This window comes from Carettochelys insculpta, chromosome 3 (assembly GCF_033958435.1).
Source record: "Carettochelys insculpta isolate YL-2023 chromosome 3, ASM3395843v1, whole genome shotgun sequence".
In the NCBI taxonomy this organism is placed as follows: Eukaryota; Metazoa; Chordata; order Testudines; family Carettochelyidae; genus Carettochelys; species Carettochelys insculpta.
Window position 1 is genome coordinate 183,909,817 of NC_134139.1, and position 19,148 is coordinate 183,928,964.

Sequence of the window (19,148 nt, forward strand, 5' to 3'; positions counted from 1 at the left end):
CTAGTGCGGCCTGAGCCCGTTTGGCTGAAGCAAAGACTCAAAAGAATGAATTTCCCTGAATAATTCCAAAGCCCAGTGATGCTGCATCAGCATTAACATTAACAATGTCACAGCTAATATTTTAACAAACAGAATTGGGGAGGTGGTGAGAGTGAAGCAGAAAGCATGAGTTTTTGCAGGAAAGGAAATGCAAAGAGAACAGAGGAGCTTCACAAGGACCAACAGGAGGATGAGAAACAGGAGAAAGAGGACGCAAAAGGAAGAGAAACAAAGGACAAAAATAGTGGCAACTTGCAGGGGGGTGAATTCTCTCCCTGAGAGATGAAAAGACATAGAACGAACAAACGTGAAATGTTTAGCCATTCCTTAAAGGCCCTTGATCTCTGTGCTTATGTCAGTGGGAAAATGCAGCCTTGAATTCATATCACTGTCCACAGACTATAATGGAAGAGGGAATTTGGCCTTGTCCTGCAGATAACCGAAACCAGGCCAGCCAACAGGAGGGCATCAGCATTGGGGCCTGGTGCATCAAGGGGGACCAGAGTTCCCGACCACTGCCACTGCCACATGGTACTAAAGCCTAACTGCCCTTGGCCCTGCCCCTTTCTCCTGAGGCTCTGCCCCTACTAAGGCATGGAGCCAGGCCCCCCACACCTTGGTCCTGAGTCTGCAGTGGTGGTCAGTCTGGCTGACTGAAACAATCACAGTGAAACAGTAACCTCTTCAGAGCCTGGCTTGTCTCTATCACTATGGGTCTGCACAGTGCTTCACACAAGGGGGCCGTTGGTCTGTTGGGAGCACTAGGCTCCAGGCTGATACAGGTAACTTCCTTAAGCCTTACAATATCCCCATACATAAGCTATCTGCATGTAGGAAACAGAACCTGAGGCACAGACAGGTTAGGTCACTTGCTTAAGGTGGCAACAGAATGCTGGTAGAACCAGGAATGTCATTCAAATCCACCCTATACATGGGTTATTGATAACCTTTACTCTTTCCCCCTTAAACATTGTTGATTTTGCTGCAGCATTAGGTGCTCACTGTAATGGCAGCACATCTATGGAGAGACGATGAGATCATAAGCATGATAATAAGAAACACATCCTAAGTTTCATAAAGGCGTCGTAACAGTGCAGAAAGAATTGTTTCAACTCTCCCCATGCTACTTTGTCTTGTACGATAAGCATCAGTCCAGGATGAGTTTATTGTTCTTTTACCCCCTGCTCTACCTATGTGCTACTTCCTAAAGGTCTCGCATTGTCTGAGCTGGGACTGCCTTCCCAAGCTGTACCTCTGGCATGAAAACCACTGCACAAATGCATCTTAAATATTTGAAGGCATATGTTTGTTACTCTCTATTTTAGCTGCAGCAAAGCCCACCCCCTGGATTCCCTCATCCTAGAAGCTCAGGTTTTCAAAAGTAGGTGTCCCCCAACATACTCTTCAGAAACTGGTGAGCACTCACCTGGTGCAAATGAAGCTCTTTAGAAGGAGTCTCAGGTGAGCAATCCAAAAGGGAGGCACCCAGAACCAGAGTTCAGGTCTGGAAGATGGAACCAGAGATCATTCGGGTGGTTAGTGTCCCGCACAGGAGACTGTCAGATACACAGACCCTTGCACAGACCTGTTCTTAGGAAGGCATGTGGTGGAGGGAATGGTAAAATGGATGAAACTTAACCAGCGGTGGGAAAAGTGTTGGGTGTTTAGGCTTTCAACATGATAGCTGTGAGCAGGCCAATCTGGGGAAAGTCACACTGTCGGGAGAGGGCAGCAATATACTGCAAAACACTGCACAACAGCAGTATAAGGTCAACAATTGCTCTGAATATAGATGATGTCAACACAACGCTTTATCCACTAGGCCCAGCTAAAGGACAAGGAGAAGTAAGGAGGGTTAAAAATCAAGACAAATAATTGTTTTCCCAAAGGCTACCATTTGTGTCTCAGGTGGAAGAGAATTAACAGACCATCCTGGCAATTATACATGGAGCAGGAGCAATGACAGGGGCTGAATATCTGTGAGATTAGCAATGGATTAAGGAGTTTTTCATTGTAAGGTTGCCACTTCCAATCCGGCTAAAGGGCCCATAGTTATCAGAATTTGGTGACGTTTGTCGGCCACTTCGTGGCTGTTAATGATGGTTTATTTATTTATGGGGTTACGTAGGTGTTCAGACCATCCCACTAATATTAATGATTTCTACTTCATAATGCCAGCTTTCACTGCTAGGAGTTACCAAAGGGCTTCCGCTGCACCTTGCATATGTGCACAGTCAGAGGGTCCTCCAGTGACTTCTTGAGACCTGAGATGGAAGAACTTCTCAGAGCCGGTCAGGCTTCACGTGCAATGGCCATGGAGTTTCTACATTGTCAGGTATTTAATTACAGTAATTAAATTATCTTTCCTTCTTGTTACATATCTATACATAAATTTGTAGTGTTTCTCTCTACCCATGTGTCCATGTGTCTGTGAGTGTTTGTTCAAGAACTCCTCCTAAACGCCAAGAGTGAGGACCACTAGTTTTGGTGTGCAATGTCCTTTTATCCTAATTTAAAGCAAGGTCAGGGTTTGGTTTTGCCAGGAAACTGGGAAGTGCCTGGAATTAGAATGTTTTCCAGAAAGTGGAAAGGGAGGGGGCAGACAGGAGGGACACTATACCACAGAGTGGCCACTGGGAGCAGTGAGCATGTGGACAGCTGGGGCTGGCCATCTTCCAGCCACCAGACTGGGCAAGTGGCCTCCCTGCTCCAAACCCCTCCCTTCTGGCCCTCAGCCACAGTGTCAGAGTGGGGGGCAAGGAAAGGACAAAATCCCAATGGATGGGGGTATGGAGAAAGCCCCCGCTGGATAGGGGTGGTGGGAAGAAAAGCCCCCACCATGTTCTGGAGGAGCCACAGCCCACTTTCAAACCAAATTTTGAAAACAAATGTCTTTTGTTACTTGATGTCTTTGATGATTTCAAAGTAAATTACAGCACAGCACATCTGAGGCAGCATTCTGCAGTAAATATAATTCACTTATAATCACAGAAAATTATTCTTAAGTGCATCTGAACAACAAAACAATATTTTTGGCATTTCCTTGAATTAGGCTGAAACATGACATTAAATAATTCTCACCACTAACAACCTGTTCAATTCTAAATACAATTGTGATACTTTCCCCAGTCCTGTACTTAGCATTGCCAGGTTCAGACTTAAGTATGGATACACAGATAGATAATAAAAAATAAACTCCTTGTGGCCCTGGGAGGGAGCTGAATGATTTCAACACAGCTTCCATGAATTGTGTTGACCTGAGTTCTAAAGGTGTCCTTTCTGCCTTCAACTTATTTCAGCCAGTTCAGTAGCAATTTCTACTCAGGAGCAAGGAGTGAAAATGTCAAAGATAAGCATCAGTACAAGACAAAATGACACTTGACATTTGCAGAGATCTTAGAAGAGGACACTCTCCACAGGTGCTTATTTTCCATGTCTTCTCTGGAACAAAGCTCTTGAAATCTTTTCCATGTCTTTGGACGAAGGTCTTGAAAGAAATTCCTGCCCATTTCTGAGGAGATGGGCTTCATCTAAAGCTATTGGGGTGAGCTTTGATTATGCCTGGAGAAACAGGAACTAGAATCGTATTGGTCTCTCCTCAGGGGGCCTGCTGCAGTCCAGTGCGTGGGTGGGAATACTTTACATTTAATCAGCTGCAGCTTGACTTGCCCTCTCTTTACCCACTGATTATCAGACTCAGACCACACTCATTTAAATTGCAGTTCATTCAGTAAAGGAGTTGAAGAGGAGCAATCCCCAAACAGGGGACACCAACTGACAGAAGGACGCAAATGAGAATTAAGACCTATAGTCAGCAGGGGCTGAGTCGGGCTGTGCACCCTCCTGGTCTACGTGAATGAATGCTTATCGTGTTATCTCCTCTGCACTGACACCAACTCCCAACTCTTCATTTTATCTGCTTGCATGATTAGCTTTGGATCCAGGGATCATGGACTTTTTAAACCATGTACTTAGCACAATGAGAACCCCTTACCTGGGCCAGAAGGAACAAAGCTTATACCACAGTAGTAAGAACAATAACAATGTACTGGGAGGTAGCATACTCCAGCAGAAATGCTTGGAGTCAAGTCCAGAGATAAATGATAGCCTTCCACTGACTTGCTTCCTAGCCTTGGGCAAGTCACTTCATCTTCCACAGTCTTGGTTCCTTATTGCTAAGTGAGGATGCTACTTTCCTGCATATGCACTTACAAGATTGATGTTTCATGCTATGAACATGCCAACAGCTGTAGAAGAGATCAGAATTATTCTTAAAGTCATAGTGTGGTGATCTTATCACTAATCGACCTGCTACTAAGCATCAGAGGGGTAGTCATGTTAGTCTGTGTCCGCAAAAAGAAGGAGAAGTCCTATGGCACCCTGTAGACTTACAGATTTATTGGAAGCATCTGACGAAGTGGGTATTTGCCCAGGAAAGCTTATGCTCCAATAAATGTGTTAGTCTATAAGGTGCCCAGGACAAACTGTTACTAAGTGTCAAATGCGAGATTTCAAGGGAGCCAGGATTTCAAGCCTGTTGCTTACATCTTGGACATATTGCTTCTGGCATCTTAATATTACATTAGTTCACACCAGAAGCGTCAACTCATAGTAACTTTTGGTTTTTGACCTTGCTATTATGTCCAAAAGCTGCGTGGCATTTTCTTTCTGTCCCCCCATAAAGTTTTTTTTTCATATCTCAATGAGCTTATGCTGTAAATTTTGTTTAGCAGTAGCTATCAAGTTGATCAGATCTTCAAAACTTGCACTTGATTTGGTTAGTTTTTGCTGCTGTGTCTGTAAAACATCAATACCATATTCACGTGGGTACTTAACTTCACTCATTGTGATTAATACCATTGAAGTCAGTGGAGCAACTGACTGTGAAAATTTAAGTGCGTATGTAAGCATTCGCGGAATGAAGGCCTTAAATTGCACCATTATTGCCTTTTCAGTTGGCACATGATTCAGCTTAGTGCCTAGCTATCAATTATGTGCTCTTGAAAGATGTATATGGACATTACCATGCCTTTTTCCACTGCCAAACATAGCACAGATGGTACAGCCAGATTAATTAAAATCACCTCCAGGTTTCATTTGCAGTTTGTGTTTTGCATTGTTCTCCCATTTAGACTAAGCTCCTTCTGCTTATTTGTTTTCAGCGTTACATTTTTATTTTTAAACAGTATACATCTGCTTTACTCATTACTATAAATATTTTATGGGCACGTTATCTTGATAAAAGATTCGCATGTTGCTGAAAAGGACTTTCATTCAGTTTTCTATCTATACATTGCAAAAGGCTATAGCCACTAAATCAGTATGTAGAATTAAACTAAATGAAGTCTATTTTATCTTGTGACACGAGAATTCTGTAGAACCAGATCAAGAGAGATGGGGATGATAGGGAGAGAAATTCAGGAGCAAATTAATCCAAAGAGGGAAAGGTGTAAGTTTTATAGGAAAAGTCAATTGCAATAGAATCTGAACTCTTTGTGTAACTTTTCAGTAGTGATATACCCAGATAATTGCCTCTTAATAGCTATATTGTACTGTAAAATTGACAGCAAAGGTTGGGCTATTGCTGATTATCTCCTATATGTGTCGTATGACTTAAAACAAACTTTGTGTTTGTGATCATCAAAGCATTATATCCAGATGTACAGACACACCTTTCTCAAACTGTGTACTATGGAATTTTTCTTAACATTTGCTTTGCTATATTTTTTAAATCTATTAAAAATACAATAAAAACTACCAGTCATGTAGCACCATAAATTCTAAGAAATGTATTTATTAGGAGCTTTCATGCGTAAGACCCACTTCAGCCTCATTATCTAATAAATAATTTTCTTAGTCTTTAAGGTGCTACAGGACTGTTTGTTATTTGTGAAGCTAAAGACTAATATGTATATCCCTCTGAATCTAATGAAAAGTATATTGATCACCATTGAATTTTCTATTTTTTTCCATCCTCAGAAAAGAAAATGAGAGGTTCTCTTATTTTCTGCACTAAAAATTGAGCATGGTGCATTTTTTATGACATCTATTAAAAAACAAAACAAAAAAAAACTATTCCCCAAGAGCATGTCTACACGGAGGCCCTATTTTGAAATAAGCTGTCCTAGAATAGCTCTTTGAAATAATAATAATAATTTACTACATTATTGTTATTAAATAATATTAAATTATTGTTATATTATTTAATAAAACATTATTTCAAAATAGGGCTGCTACACACAAAACTACAATTTGAAATAGCAGTTAACTATTTTGAAATACAGTGCTTGCATTCATAGAGCTTATTTAGAAACAAAGCTATTTCAAAACAGGCACTATTCCCTGTATTCACAGCACCTATGAGGTTTACCAATTTTGAAATAAACCAACCACTATTTTGAAATGATTAATAATGGCTGTTATTTCAAAATAACCTTGCTGTGTAGACCTACTCCAATAGATCTACTGATTGCCCTAAGGAAACTGCTCAGCACTTGACATCTCTAGGAAGATGCTGAGACAGAGTCATAGAATCAAAGAATTCTATGGGTGGAAGGGACCTTAGGAAGTCATCTAGTCCAACCCCCTGCTGAAGCAGGATCAATCCTAACTAAATCATCCCAGCCAGGACTTAAAAACCTCTAGGGATGGAGAATCCACCACCTCTCTAGGTAATGCATTCCAGTGCTTCACCACCCTCCTGATGATATAGTTTTTCTTAATATCCAGCTACACCTCTCCCTCTGTAACTTCAGACCATTGCTCCTTGTTCTGCCATCCATCACTACTGAGAACAGTCTCTCTCCATCCTCTTTAGACGCCCCCCCTTCAGAAAGTTGAAGGCTGCTATCAAATCACCCCTCACTCTTCTCTTCTGCAAATTAAATAAGCCCAAGTCCCTCAGTCTCTCCTCATAGGTCATGTGCTCCAGTCCTTTAATCATTTTCATTGTCCTCTGCTGAACCCGCTGTAATGCATCCACATTCTTTCTATACTGGGGGGCCCAGAACTGGATACAATACTACAGATGAGCCCTCACCAGTGCTGAATAGAGTGAAATAATACCTTCTCTAGATTGGCTGCAAATGCTTCTCCTAATGCACCCCAGTATGCCATTAGCCTTCTTGGCTACAAGGGCACACTGTTGACACATATCCAGCCTCTCATCCACTACAATCCACAGGTCCTTTTCCACTGCACTGCTACTTAGACAGTCGGCATCCAGCCTGTAACAATATTTGGGATTCTTCTGTCAGGACTGCACTTGTCCTTGTAGATCCTTATAAGATTTATTTTAGCCCAATACTCCAAATAATCTAGGTCACTCCAATGTATCCACTTGTCTCTCTAGCTTAGCATCATCTGCAAATTTGCTGAGAGTGCAATCCATCCCCTCATCTGGGTCATTAATGAAGATGTTGAACAGTAGCAATCCTTGGGGCACCCCACTTGAAACTGACCACCAACCAGACATTGAGCCATTGATCACTACCAGTTGGGCCCGACTATCTAGCCAGCTTTCTATCCATCTTACAGTCCATGTATCCAATCCATACTTCCTTTACTTATGGGCAAGAATATTGCTGGAGACCCTAGCAAAAGCTTTGCTAAAGTCAAGGTATATCACATCCATTGACTTCCCCATGCTGGAGTCAGTTTCCTCATCATAGAAGCTAATCATATTGGTCAGGCATGACTTGCCCTTGGTGAATCTACATTGATTAGTCTTGATCACTTTCCCCTCTTCCAAGTGCTTCAGAATGGATTCTTTGAGGATCCCATCCTTGATTTTTCTGGGGCCTAGGGTAAGGCTGACCATCCTATAGTTCCCTGGATTGTCCTTCTTTCCTTTTTTAGAGATGGGCACTACATTTGCTTTTATCCAATCATCCAGTACCTATCCTGATCTCCACAAGTTTTCAAAGATAATAGCCAAAGGCTCTGCAATGACATCTGCCAATTCCCTCAGCACTCTTGAATGCATTAAATCTGGAGTCATGGATTTGTGTGCATCTAGCTTTTCTAAATAGATCTTAAACTGTTCTTTCCCCACCAAGGGCTGCTCACCTCCCTCCCATACTGCATTGCCCAGTGCTGTAGTCTGGGAGCTGACCTTGTCCGTGAAGACTGAGGCAACAATACAGTTCACACTACTACTGTGCTTTTATAATGTCTTCCTGCTGCAGGCTCCATCTTTGACTACTCACAAACTGCTGCCAACATGCATGCTACTGCCAGCTATGTCTCTTTGTCTGCTGCAGCCAGCCAGTCATATCTTGACTCTTAGCAGCCTTGGTTACATGCAGAGTGACCTAGATCCAGTCCCATTCTTATAGTTTCCCTCAGAAAAACAAAAAAGCAGTCGAGTAGCACTTTAAAGACTAACAAAATAATTTATTAGGTGATGACCTTTCGTGGGACAGACCCACTTCTTTAGACAACAGCCATACCAGAACAGACTCAATATTTAAGGCCCCTTGTAGGCATTACTGGACGTAACCAGGTCACTCACAGAATCACGGGCAACTGAGGAACATGAGAGTGTGCCCATGATTCTGTGAGTGACCTGGTTAGTCTTTAAAGTGCTACTTGACTGCTTTTTTTGTTTTGATAGTATATAGACTAGCACGGCTCCCTTTCTGTTATTTTCCCTCAGAAAAGTGTGGCCTGTATTGCCAAGGTCACTCCTGGAAAATACAAGTTTATAAAAAGGCGGTTATTTCAATAATAGGAACAATATGCCACACTTCCACCCCAAATGGAGCAGTTTAAATACATCGGATTGGATAAAACAATAAAACAAGGTTATTACGTACAATGATAGATTTTAAATGAGTATATGTAATGAAGTATTAAGGTCAGGGATACAAGAAAAATATAGATCAGTCACAGTGAGCATCTAAATTAACTAAATAAATTCAAAGCAGCTTTCAGCAGTCTTACTGACCAAATTTCTTAAGTCAGGACCTCTTCTCCCAGAATCCAACAAATGCTTCCGATGAAGATTTGGGCCACAGAGGTCCCCTTGAGACTGCTATTGGATGGGTTCATCAAATGACTGAGCCCACCAACTGCCGTCTGGGATGCCGCACCACCCTGTCAGGCGGATACAGAACCTCTGGTCTCCCACAGCAGAGGCAGAGTAGGGGTCACAGCCCCCAGGAGAGCAACTGTGACAGTGAGAGCAATTTGGTCCTGAGAAGGGTCAGTCACAGCAGCTTGCCACAGCACCCAGGTGCACAACTCCAGTGGAACCGAAACTCCAAGTAAATCCATCTTACTCTGCATAAAACTTTTCCACAGAGCAAGCTCAGAAGTTGCTCACTCCCTTGATCGATGAAAGTGATGCACAGCTGTTGTCCCCTCCCTCAGGTAACAATTATTTACACTGAGTTTAATAATAAAAGTGATTTTATGAAATATAATAGTAGGATTCAAGTGGTTGCAGCTGGTAACAGACAGATCAAAGTCACAGAGAGGTAGCTGCCTTAGTCTGTATTTTAACAAAGAAGTAATCATATAGCCCTTTGAAGACTAACAAAATGATTTATTAGGTGATGAGCTTTTGTGCAGCAAACCCACTTCTTCAGATCTGGTACAACACTACCTCCAGATCTGAAGAGGTGGATCTACCCCATGAAAGCTCATCATTAATAAGTTATTTTGGTGGCCTTTAAAGTGCTACATGACTGTTGTTTTATTGTGTTAAGGTCAAAGTAAGTTACTCAGCTAAATAAACAAGGCACACCAGCTAGGCTTAATACTTTAAGAAACTTATTACACACAATTTCTTTCCCCTAACAGTAGTTTTAAAGCTCTTTTCTCAAAGCTAGATAACCTCCTCGGTTGGGCCTGATCTTCCCCCTTGTTCAGTTTTAGGTGTTTCCCGCAGTCATCTTGGTGTCTTTGTGTCTGGCAACTGCCAACTCTCCTACTGTTTCTCTCTCTGCCTATAATCAGATTTTGCCCAAGGCAAAAATCCTTAGTGTTCAGTTTCAGCTATTTCACATCCCCTGGAAAGTACCCACATCCAAAATGAGTTCCAGCAACAGGTGACCTGGCCATATGTTTTGGCAGGACCAAGGCTTAAAGAAAGAACATGACTATTCACAGATCATTTTCTTGAGTACTAAACCGTTAGTTTCCTTGAATACTACCAAAGGCTTTCATTAGCACATCTAGACATATGAACAGTTTTATTCTTAATATTTCTAATTTCAAATACAGGAATTATACACACACACACGAATAGAATATGAACATTCAGGTTATTACAACCTCTCCAGTGATAGGTTACATGCTACATTTTGCATAAAGCATATTCATATTTAAAAGCCTATTTCCATAAAATATGGGGGCCCAATATCACACACTACTTTGTCACTTCAGGTGCTATGAATTCAGTAGACACATAGAGAGGGTAGCTCAGGTCATTTGCCGCTCCTTTTTACAGTGAGTCCTCCTCTGGAAAAAAAACATGTCCAGCTGATCACCATGAGACAAGAAGTCTGCAGAAGGATGTTCTCTGATGCTTTTTTCCCTCACCTCATTGAGCGTTACTCATCTCCTCTTCCTGCTTGATTACTCTGATTACTGCTTACGTGCAAATTAAGAAGGGCCCATATTCCTCTGTTTTGGACGGATCTATTTGCCAACATCTGTTTGGGAGGGGTTGTGGATTGGAACATGTGTATCAACATAATGCAGGGGGATCTTATAACTTTACATACAATGTTGCCTCACATATTGTCATATGTAATTTAATTACAAATCTATAGATAGATAGAAGACAAACACTTCTACAGAGGCAATAGGGAAAAAAGCTACGGTCTGGGGATTTTCTCAAACACACTGATCCAAGTCCACAAAGATATTTAGACATCTTAATTCCAGATTTGTGTTGCTTTAAGCCTCAAATCCCCTGCTACACTCACTTAGAAGGATTCCTACACAATCCACTGATGACATATTGGAATACTAGAAACTGATCACAACTCTGTGACTATGTCTGCATTAGCTCCTTCCATTTGAAAGGGTCATGGTAATGAGCGAGTTCGGAAGATGCTAACGCACCTCATTAGCATAATGGCAGCTGCAAGATTCTTAAAACCAAAAAAGGAAGAAGGGGCTTTTTAAGTCCAGGAGGTCCTTTCAAAAGACCCCTGGCTACACACACAGCGTTCAATTCGAAAGTGGTGCTTTCGGATAGCATGCGGCTGCCATCATGCTAATGAGGTGCCACTTATTCATGGCAGTGCCTCATTAGCATCTTCCCAACTTGCTCACCACCATGCCCATACCAAATGGAGGGGGCCAGTGTAGATGTAGCCTATAAGAAGAAGTGGAAAAATGTTGGAGATGGGGTGATTGAGCCTTCTACAAGTGAACTGGTGATCTGTTGGTTTGGTTCCAAAAAGAAACAAGTCACAATGCAGTTTTGTGTAGATTTTAGAAAACTTCACATGGTAAAATATGACTTTTATCCAATGCCACATATAAATGAGTTAATTGAACATATTGGGAAAGCAGAATTTATTTGCTTTGGATTTGAGGAGTGATTGGGAAATTTCATTGTCAGATGAATCAGGTAGGTACACTGCATTTAACCCTGGCCCCCAAGGACATGTATCAATTCACTTTCCCTCCATATGGACTACATGGAGCTCCATCCTTATTTCAGCAAGCAACATCAGATATACATCTGTGTATTTGGATGATGTGACTATACATAGTGCCACTTAAAGGGAGCATCTAGAACATGTCGAGAAAGTGCTCTAACAGATGTAAGAAATAGGATTAATAGCAAATCTGAAATGGCCTAGAAAAAGGTCAGATATCTGGGTAATTTATTAGGGTGTAGGCTTGTGAAAGCTCAGATAAAGAAAGTGCAAATTGTTCTAGTGTTCAGCCCCAACAACCAAGGTGCAAATAAGGCTCACAGGATGATACAGAAAGTGTTTTCCTCACTGTTCTTCATTTGCTGCCCCCCTTATAAAGCTAATCAAAATGAACAATAAGGTGACCTGGACACATGAATTTGAACAGGAACTTTCAACACACTGAAGAAAACAATCCCAGTACTTCACAGCCCTAATTCTTTTGGTGACTTCATAGTCCAAGATGATGCTTCAGGAATCAGCCTAAAAGTGGTTTTATTGCAAGAAGAGATACAAAATTCAGGGTAATATGGGATCAGAAAGTTGTTGCTACAAAAGAAAAAGAAGTGTGCCTACTGTAGCAAGGGAATGTCGGATCATAAAATGGGCTGGAGGGCTGTAAGTATTATCCATGCAGAAGAACCGTGAAATCAACCAAAAAGATCTTCAATGGCCACAGAGTATGGCAGATCATAATCATAATCAGAGAATCATAGAACACTTGATTGAAAGGGACTTTGAGAGGTCATTGAGTCCTGTCCCTTGAGTCATAATTCCAGTATAAGCAGTTGGCACCAAGCACTCTGACTTCACCATTTGTCAAAAGAAGGGAATAAAAATTTAGCGTAGACTAATTAGTTTGGTGTACCTTAAACCTAATCCTAAAGGGGAGGGCTGGCTGAGTGAACCTCACATGCAGGGAAGAAGAAAAAAAGACAAGCAGCTGATTCAAGTTAGGCAGTCCTCTGAACACCTGCTGGGAGCTGGAATGGCCTGGGCCTTCAGAAGCCAGACCCACGTAATTCTCAGGGGTGGATGGAGGGAGGAGGAGGAGGTGGCAGCAGCCAAGAAGACTGGGTGGATGGAGCAGTGCCCCAGGAAAACATAAAAGCAGAAAGAGGCAAGAGAAGTTTTTTTGGGAAAAAGGTCTTCCTGGTTCATCAGGCAATAGTTTGGTGACATCTAACTTCATAAGGCTGGAGTTTAAGACACAACCATTCTCTCAGCATCTCCCATTGATTAGTTTTGCTGGTTCCCAATCTAGCAACATGGCACTTGTAGATCCCGTTATAGGTGTTTTCTCTTTATGGCTCTGTAGATCCCATGTTTTCCAAGTGATTTTCTAGATGCCTACAAGTTAGGTGTTGCAATGCCCAAGACCCTTTGTGGTCCAGGCCACAATAGTATTTTAACTTTGATCTTATTAAAGACAATGGTAAAATTTCCACTAAAAATCCCATGCTCACCTTTTCAGTCTGGATACATGGAAGTAAGGTAATTCTTAGTGCAGAAGCACCAGCTAAAGCACACCGTTGTTTGTACTAGAAAAATGTCAACACTGCAGTGTGAACACTGAACACACTAACCATCCCATTTATTTCAATTGGTCCAGGTCCACATAGGCCTTGTCCTAATCTCTGTTACCACAGATTGTCTTAAAACTGAAGAACAAGATTTAATACTCCTTCCAAAATTTTTGTTGTTGTTAATTATAACAATGCTGGATAGTCCTTAGGCCCACAGTAAGTTCCACTCTATTAAGTTCTTGACCTCAATGACTTCCTGTGGCAAAGAGTGCTATGTTTCAACTACATATTGTGTGAAACAGTATTTTATCAATTTGAATGTCTCATCTTTAATTTAATTGAATGCCCCCTGGTTTTTGTATGATGACAAAGAGAGAACAGAAGATCCCAATGTACCTTTCCTAGTGTATTCATTTTACTAAATACATTTACTGTACCTTATTTGTCACCTTCTTAAGACAAAAAATCCCAGTCTTTTCAATCTCTCCATGAGAATTTTCTAGGCTTTGATCTTTCTCCTCACTTTTCTCTGAATTGTCTTTAGCTCTGACTATCTTTTTTGAGATTAGGTGACTTGTGTTATTCTAAATAAGGTTGTACCTTTGATTTATAAGAAGTCATTATCATATTTTCAATATTATTCTCCTCTTTATTCATCCTAATGTCTTGGTTTCTGACAGCAGCTGCACGTTGTGCAAATCTCCACTGAGCCCTCTACAAGGATGCCCAGGACCCTTTCTGTGATTGCTACATTAAGTTTATAAAGCAATCAAATGTACAGCTGTTTGATCTTTTCTCTCCAATCTGAATTACTTTTGCATTTGTCAACATTTAATTAAATTTCATTTGCCTTTTTTTGTCCATTAATCTGTCTTATTTACTTCTCTCTCAAGTTCCTCAGGCCTTCCCAGTTGTGACTTACCTAAATAACTGTGTAGAACATTTGGAGATGTTATCTCCATATGTATACCTCCGCTTTCCCTACCATCAATGTATTAAATAACATCGGACTTGACACATGGCCTGTGTTAATTGTTTGCCATCATGAAAACTGACCATTGAAGCCTGCCAGTTTTGGAGCCAATGCAATACTTTGCCTCTTGTTCCTGGTCAAATGTCTTTTGCGTCTATTAGTAATGCTGACACAGTAAACAATTCTAAGAGACTACTCAGACTGAATTTTCCTTTGCTAAAGTCGTGATGATAAGACCAGACTTGGAGAAGTTTAGTATTTTATACACATTATTTTACGATTACTCTGTTAACAATATATCTTCTGAAATGGTAAATATAGTTTTAGAAAATCTGTGTTTATTACTGCTAACCAGCCTCCTGCAAATTATATTTTCTATTAGATGATATTAAAGCTATATACCAATGACCTTTCGGCTGCCTTGCCTCAGTTAGGTATTGTTGTGGGACTGTTGCGGTAGCAGAGTCAGTCCCATGATATTAGAAAGACAAGGTGGGGAGAAATAATATCTTTCATCAGACCAACTTCTGTTGGAGAGAGACAAGCTTTTGAATAAGCAAAATGTTGATGTAAATCTGAACTTCTGATATTTTCCTAAAAAAGGTTAATTCACATGGATTTGTAACCATTAAAATATGGTGATTTACAATTAAATACAGCCTTTTACATTACATTTGGTGTTGCTATTTGCTAACTAGGAGAATACACTATATGCACATTAGGCCCCTGATTTACAGAGAGGTTGTGTTCCTGCACAACCCCACATAAGTAAAATTTCTTGTTGCTCAGGGGATCCAGGAACATGACCAGCACAGCAGCACTGGACAGCTTCCTGTCTCCTGTGAGCAGTGTGGAGCTGGGAGCAGGCTGACTGACTGAGCCAGCCACTGACAGGAGCGGCTGCCCTGACAGTACCCAGGAGGATGATGCCTCTTACAGGAACAGGGAAACCTTTCCTGTCAGGGACAGCAACAGTCAGGCTGCCACTCCTGACAGGAGTGGGGAAACTGACCAATGCAGTGGCCCTGATCAGTTTCCCCACTCCTGTGAGTGGTGGGGAGCTGGGGACTGGCTCCCTGCAGCCCCTCACTCACAGAAGCCTGGAAACTGACCCGGCTCCTGCACAGGTGAGTTTCCCAGCTACCCAGAGCCGAGTGCCAGCTCCCTGTCACTCAGAGTCGTGTTAACATGAGATCTGCACAACCTGAATGTGCATGTATTTAAGTGTATTGCATTGTGTATGCATTTAAGTAATTGTACAGCTTTACCTATATTGCTAATTAATTACCATTTTATGATGTTAGAATACTGTGAATGCTGCATTTCTTATTTACTTTTTTTTTTGGTGGTATGTCAAGTTCTATATGGATGAAAATTTGAATTTAAGTAAACATGCACAAAACATTTCTAAATCGTTTAATTGGTTAAATAAAACTATTTAATGTGCCTGATACTTAGGAATAAGTGTATAAAAAGTTGATCAATAACTTGTTTTGCATTTTAAAATTATACAGTAAACAATGTATCACATGTAATTAGTGAATTAAACTGATCGTTACTGGTCATATCCTTTTCAATATTTTAGAATAGTGGATCTCATCCTCTTCTTAAATCATAGATTGGCAAGGGATCTCGTGCATTTTCAACTCTCCGTTGGTCTACACGTTGAACTGAACTAGCTGAATAAACTGAAATGAAAATAAAATATTCTCTCTGTACATGCAAAAGTGCCTGTCACTGTCAAAAACTCATTTAATACTTCAACAACTTGATCCTCAGCCATTTACTTGCTCCAGGTGGCCTGACTTTCTTCAGAATATCAACAGCAAACATATACTGCTTAATATTTTTTAAATTTAATTTACAATATTTTAATAGATTATAGTAAATTTCAGCCTTCACATAGATTGCCTGAGTTTCAGATATAATTGAAATGGGTTTATTTTTAAAAAATAATAAACAAGTGTGTAAATAAAAAAAAATCTGTCCGTTTAACCATTCATTTTTAATCTATTTGCCCAGGAGCAAATGCTGACTTTGCTGAATTCAGAAGACAGGACATAGCTTCTATAGGCCTGACTCATGAAATTCTCCTTCTCTTCACCATACAGATGCTGGATAGCCTCAGGGATGCACCTGCTTCTCCTTATGGTAACATGAGTGTTGAGGTGATCACATGAAGATTTCCTTGACTTTATCTGACTTACTCTTGATCTCAAATCATTGTAAATGAGAAAGGAATCAGGCCAACGAGTGTTTTGTTCTTCACAATGTTAACAGTCCAAATACTACCCTACTAGCTACTATCGACAGCTAACAAACTATGATCTTGCTCTTTAATCAAAAATTAACATTTTCAATCCATATATACCTAGAAATTAGGCTTCAAATTTCAGCCGTCAACACTTGATTATTAAATGTGTCATGCACCTGCAACTGCTGTGATTATCATTAGATGATAGAGTGCTCAGCATAGAATCATAGGTCTGGAAGGGACCTCAGGAGGTCATCTAGTCCAGCCGGGACTTAAAAACCTCTAGGGATGGAAATCAGAAATCATCATTGAAAATCTGTGCATTTCTATTAAGGCAATTGTATACAAATATAAGAGCCTAAATTATGGCCTGTTTGTTTACAAGGAAATGAAATAACTACTAAGATGAATTATCTCCAAAGGATAGATCCATGTTATGAATTTGGAGGTAGTATTTTGAACAGCTTCCAATTGTAATTGAGGTAAACTGACAAAATCCAAGTGGACATAGGTGTCATTTCAGCGCTTTGGTACTTTTTTATTGTTTTAGTAAGAGATGATGAAAGGTCCTATGGGACAACTCACATTTTTTTCCCACTTTCTCACATGTCCTAATAAAAATGGTCACAACTCCAAAGCTGAAATCAATCTACAGGAAAAATTCACAAGCACATCAGTCTTTTGATACACATATACTCAGATTGCACCTTGTCTTTTCATGAACACATGCCTCCATGCGGTGGAAGTTATATTGCTGCAGGCTGCTGAGACACATACAACCAGGGAATGCCTCTAACAAATGTCACTGATGTAAGAGAAACAACTGACTGACCACATCCAAATGCAGGACAGATAAGGTCAGAAACAGAATTCACTGAGGCTAAGTCTACGCTACAGTGATCTTGTGAAAGAAGCCCTTCCAGAAGATCTCTTCCAAAAGATATTTCAAACGAGTGCATCCACACAAAAAAGCAGATCAAAAGAGTGAGCTGCTCTTTTGACAGAGAGCATCCACACAGCCCCTGCCCTTTTGAAAGAACGGGCCAGGGATCAAAAAACAGGCACCACGAGAACTGCTCTTTAGGAAAAAAGGGCCCGTGGAGCAACTTACACATTTTCTTTTGAAAGCAGCTTTTGAAAGAGGCGCTGTTCCTGAAATGGAAGTGGAAGAGCACTTTTGAAGGAATGCCATGTTCTTTCGCTTTAATTTTGAAAGAATGCTTTTTGTGTGTAGATGCTCCACTGGATATTTCAAGAAGCTCCTTTGTTGAAAAATATTCCGGAAGAACTAGCTAGCGTAGATGCGACCTAAGAGTCAAGAGGGAAATACAGCCCCAAGAGATATGCAGCTGCCATTGTCTTTCTTTAATAAGTATTGACTATATTACTTCACAGCCTACTTTGGAATAGGGACAGAATGATCATTCATTCCCTAGTGAGTCTAGTGAGAAATTATGTACAGCCTTCCATTATAAACCACATAAGCGTTTTTTAAAAGATGTTTAAATAAAGTTAATTGGCCATTTAATCATTGAATCTATGTGCATTTCCAAGTTCCTGCCTGGTTTAATCTCTGTGAAAGTTTTTGGTTTACAATCACACTAATTGGACACACAGGCCTGATGCTGCTGGGGAGAGGTATAGGGGGAAGTTGCACAGGGGGCTGGCATTTCAAAGAGGCCCAGAACGCTAGCTGCTGCCACAGCTACTTCAGCAGCAGTGGCATCCAGAACTCTGGGCCCCTTTGAAACACCTGGGTTTGGAGGGGGGTGGGGGGATGCTATTTCATTTCTTACAAACAGCCTACGTATCTGGCTAGTACCATTGTTCTGCATTCCAATGATTTTATTTATTTTCTTTTATCTTTAGGTTTGTGACTTTTCCTCTGCTGTACCAATGAGCTTTGATTTTTTTTAAATAAACCATTGTGTACATGAGGCAATAATTAATTTGAGAATACTTAATAGAAAACAATCTCAACTCTATCCCCTTTGGGTTGGTGAATGAAAATTATGGCCATGAATGAAGGAAACTGGAACATTGTTGAAAAGGTATGAACTGGAAAGGACCAAACAACCTGAGTGACTCTACGCAGTCTTAGAGAGGTAGCTGTGTTCGCCTGCACTCCAAGGCTACGTCTACGTGTGCACACTACATTGAAATAGCTTATTTTGGTGTAGCGACATCAAAATAATCTATTTCGATGAATAACGTCTACACGTCCTCCAGGGCTGGCAACGTCGACGTTCAACTTCGACATTGGGCAGCACCACATCGAAATAGGCCCTGCGAGGGAAGGTCTACACGCCAAAGTAGCACACATCGAAATAAGGGTGCCAGGAACAGCTGCAGACAGGGTCACAGGGCGGACTCAACAGCAAGCCGCTCCCTTAAAGGGCCCCTCCCAGACACAGTTGCACTAAACAACACAAGATCCACAGAGCCGACCACTGGTTGCAGACCCTGTGCATGCAGCATGGATCCCCAGCTGTCGCAGCAGCAGCCAGAGCCCTGGGCTAAGGGCTGGTGAACACGATGACCATAGAGCCCCGCAGAGGCTGGAGAGAGAGCGTCTCTCAACCCCTCAGCTGATGGTCGCCATGGCGGACCCTGCTATTTCGATGTTGTGGGATGCAGATGGTCTACACGTGCCCTACTTCGACATTCAACTTCGAAGTAGGGCGCTATTCCCATCCCCT

At 41.1% G+C, this 19,148-nt stretch overlaps 1 long non-coding RNA gene across 1 annotated transcript; it reads left to right on the top strand.

Moving 5' to 3' along the window:
• The first annotated feature begins 2,341 nt into the window (after window positions 1-2,341).
• On the top strand, window positions 2,342-18,378 carry LOC142011570 (uncharacterized). Its single transcript, XR_012645122.1, has 3 exons — window positions 2,342-2,374; window positions 16,307-16,363; window positions 18,319-18,378. It is a non-coding gene; the product is annotated as an uncharacterized LOC142011570 (long non-coding RNA).
• Window positions 18,379-19,148: the final 770 nt, after the last annotated feature.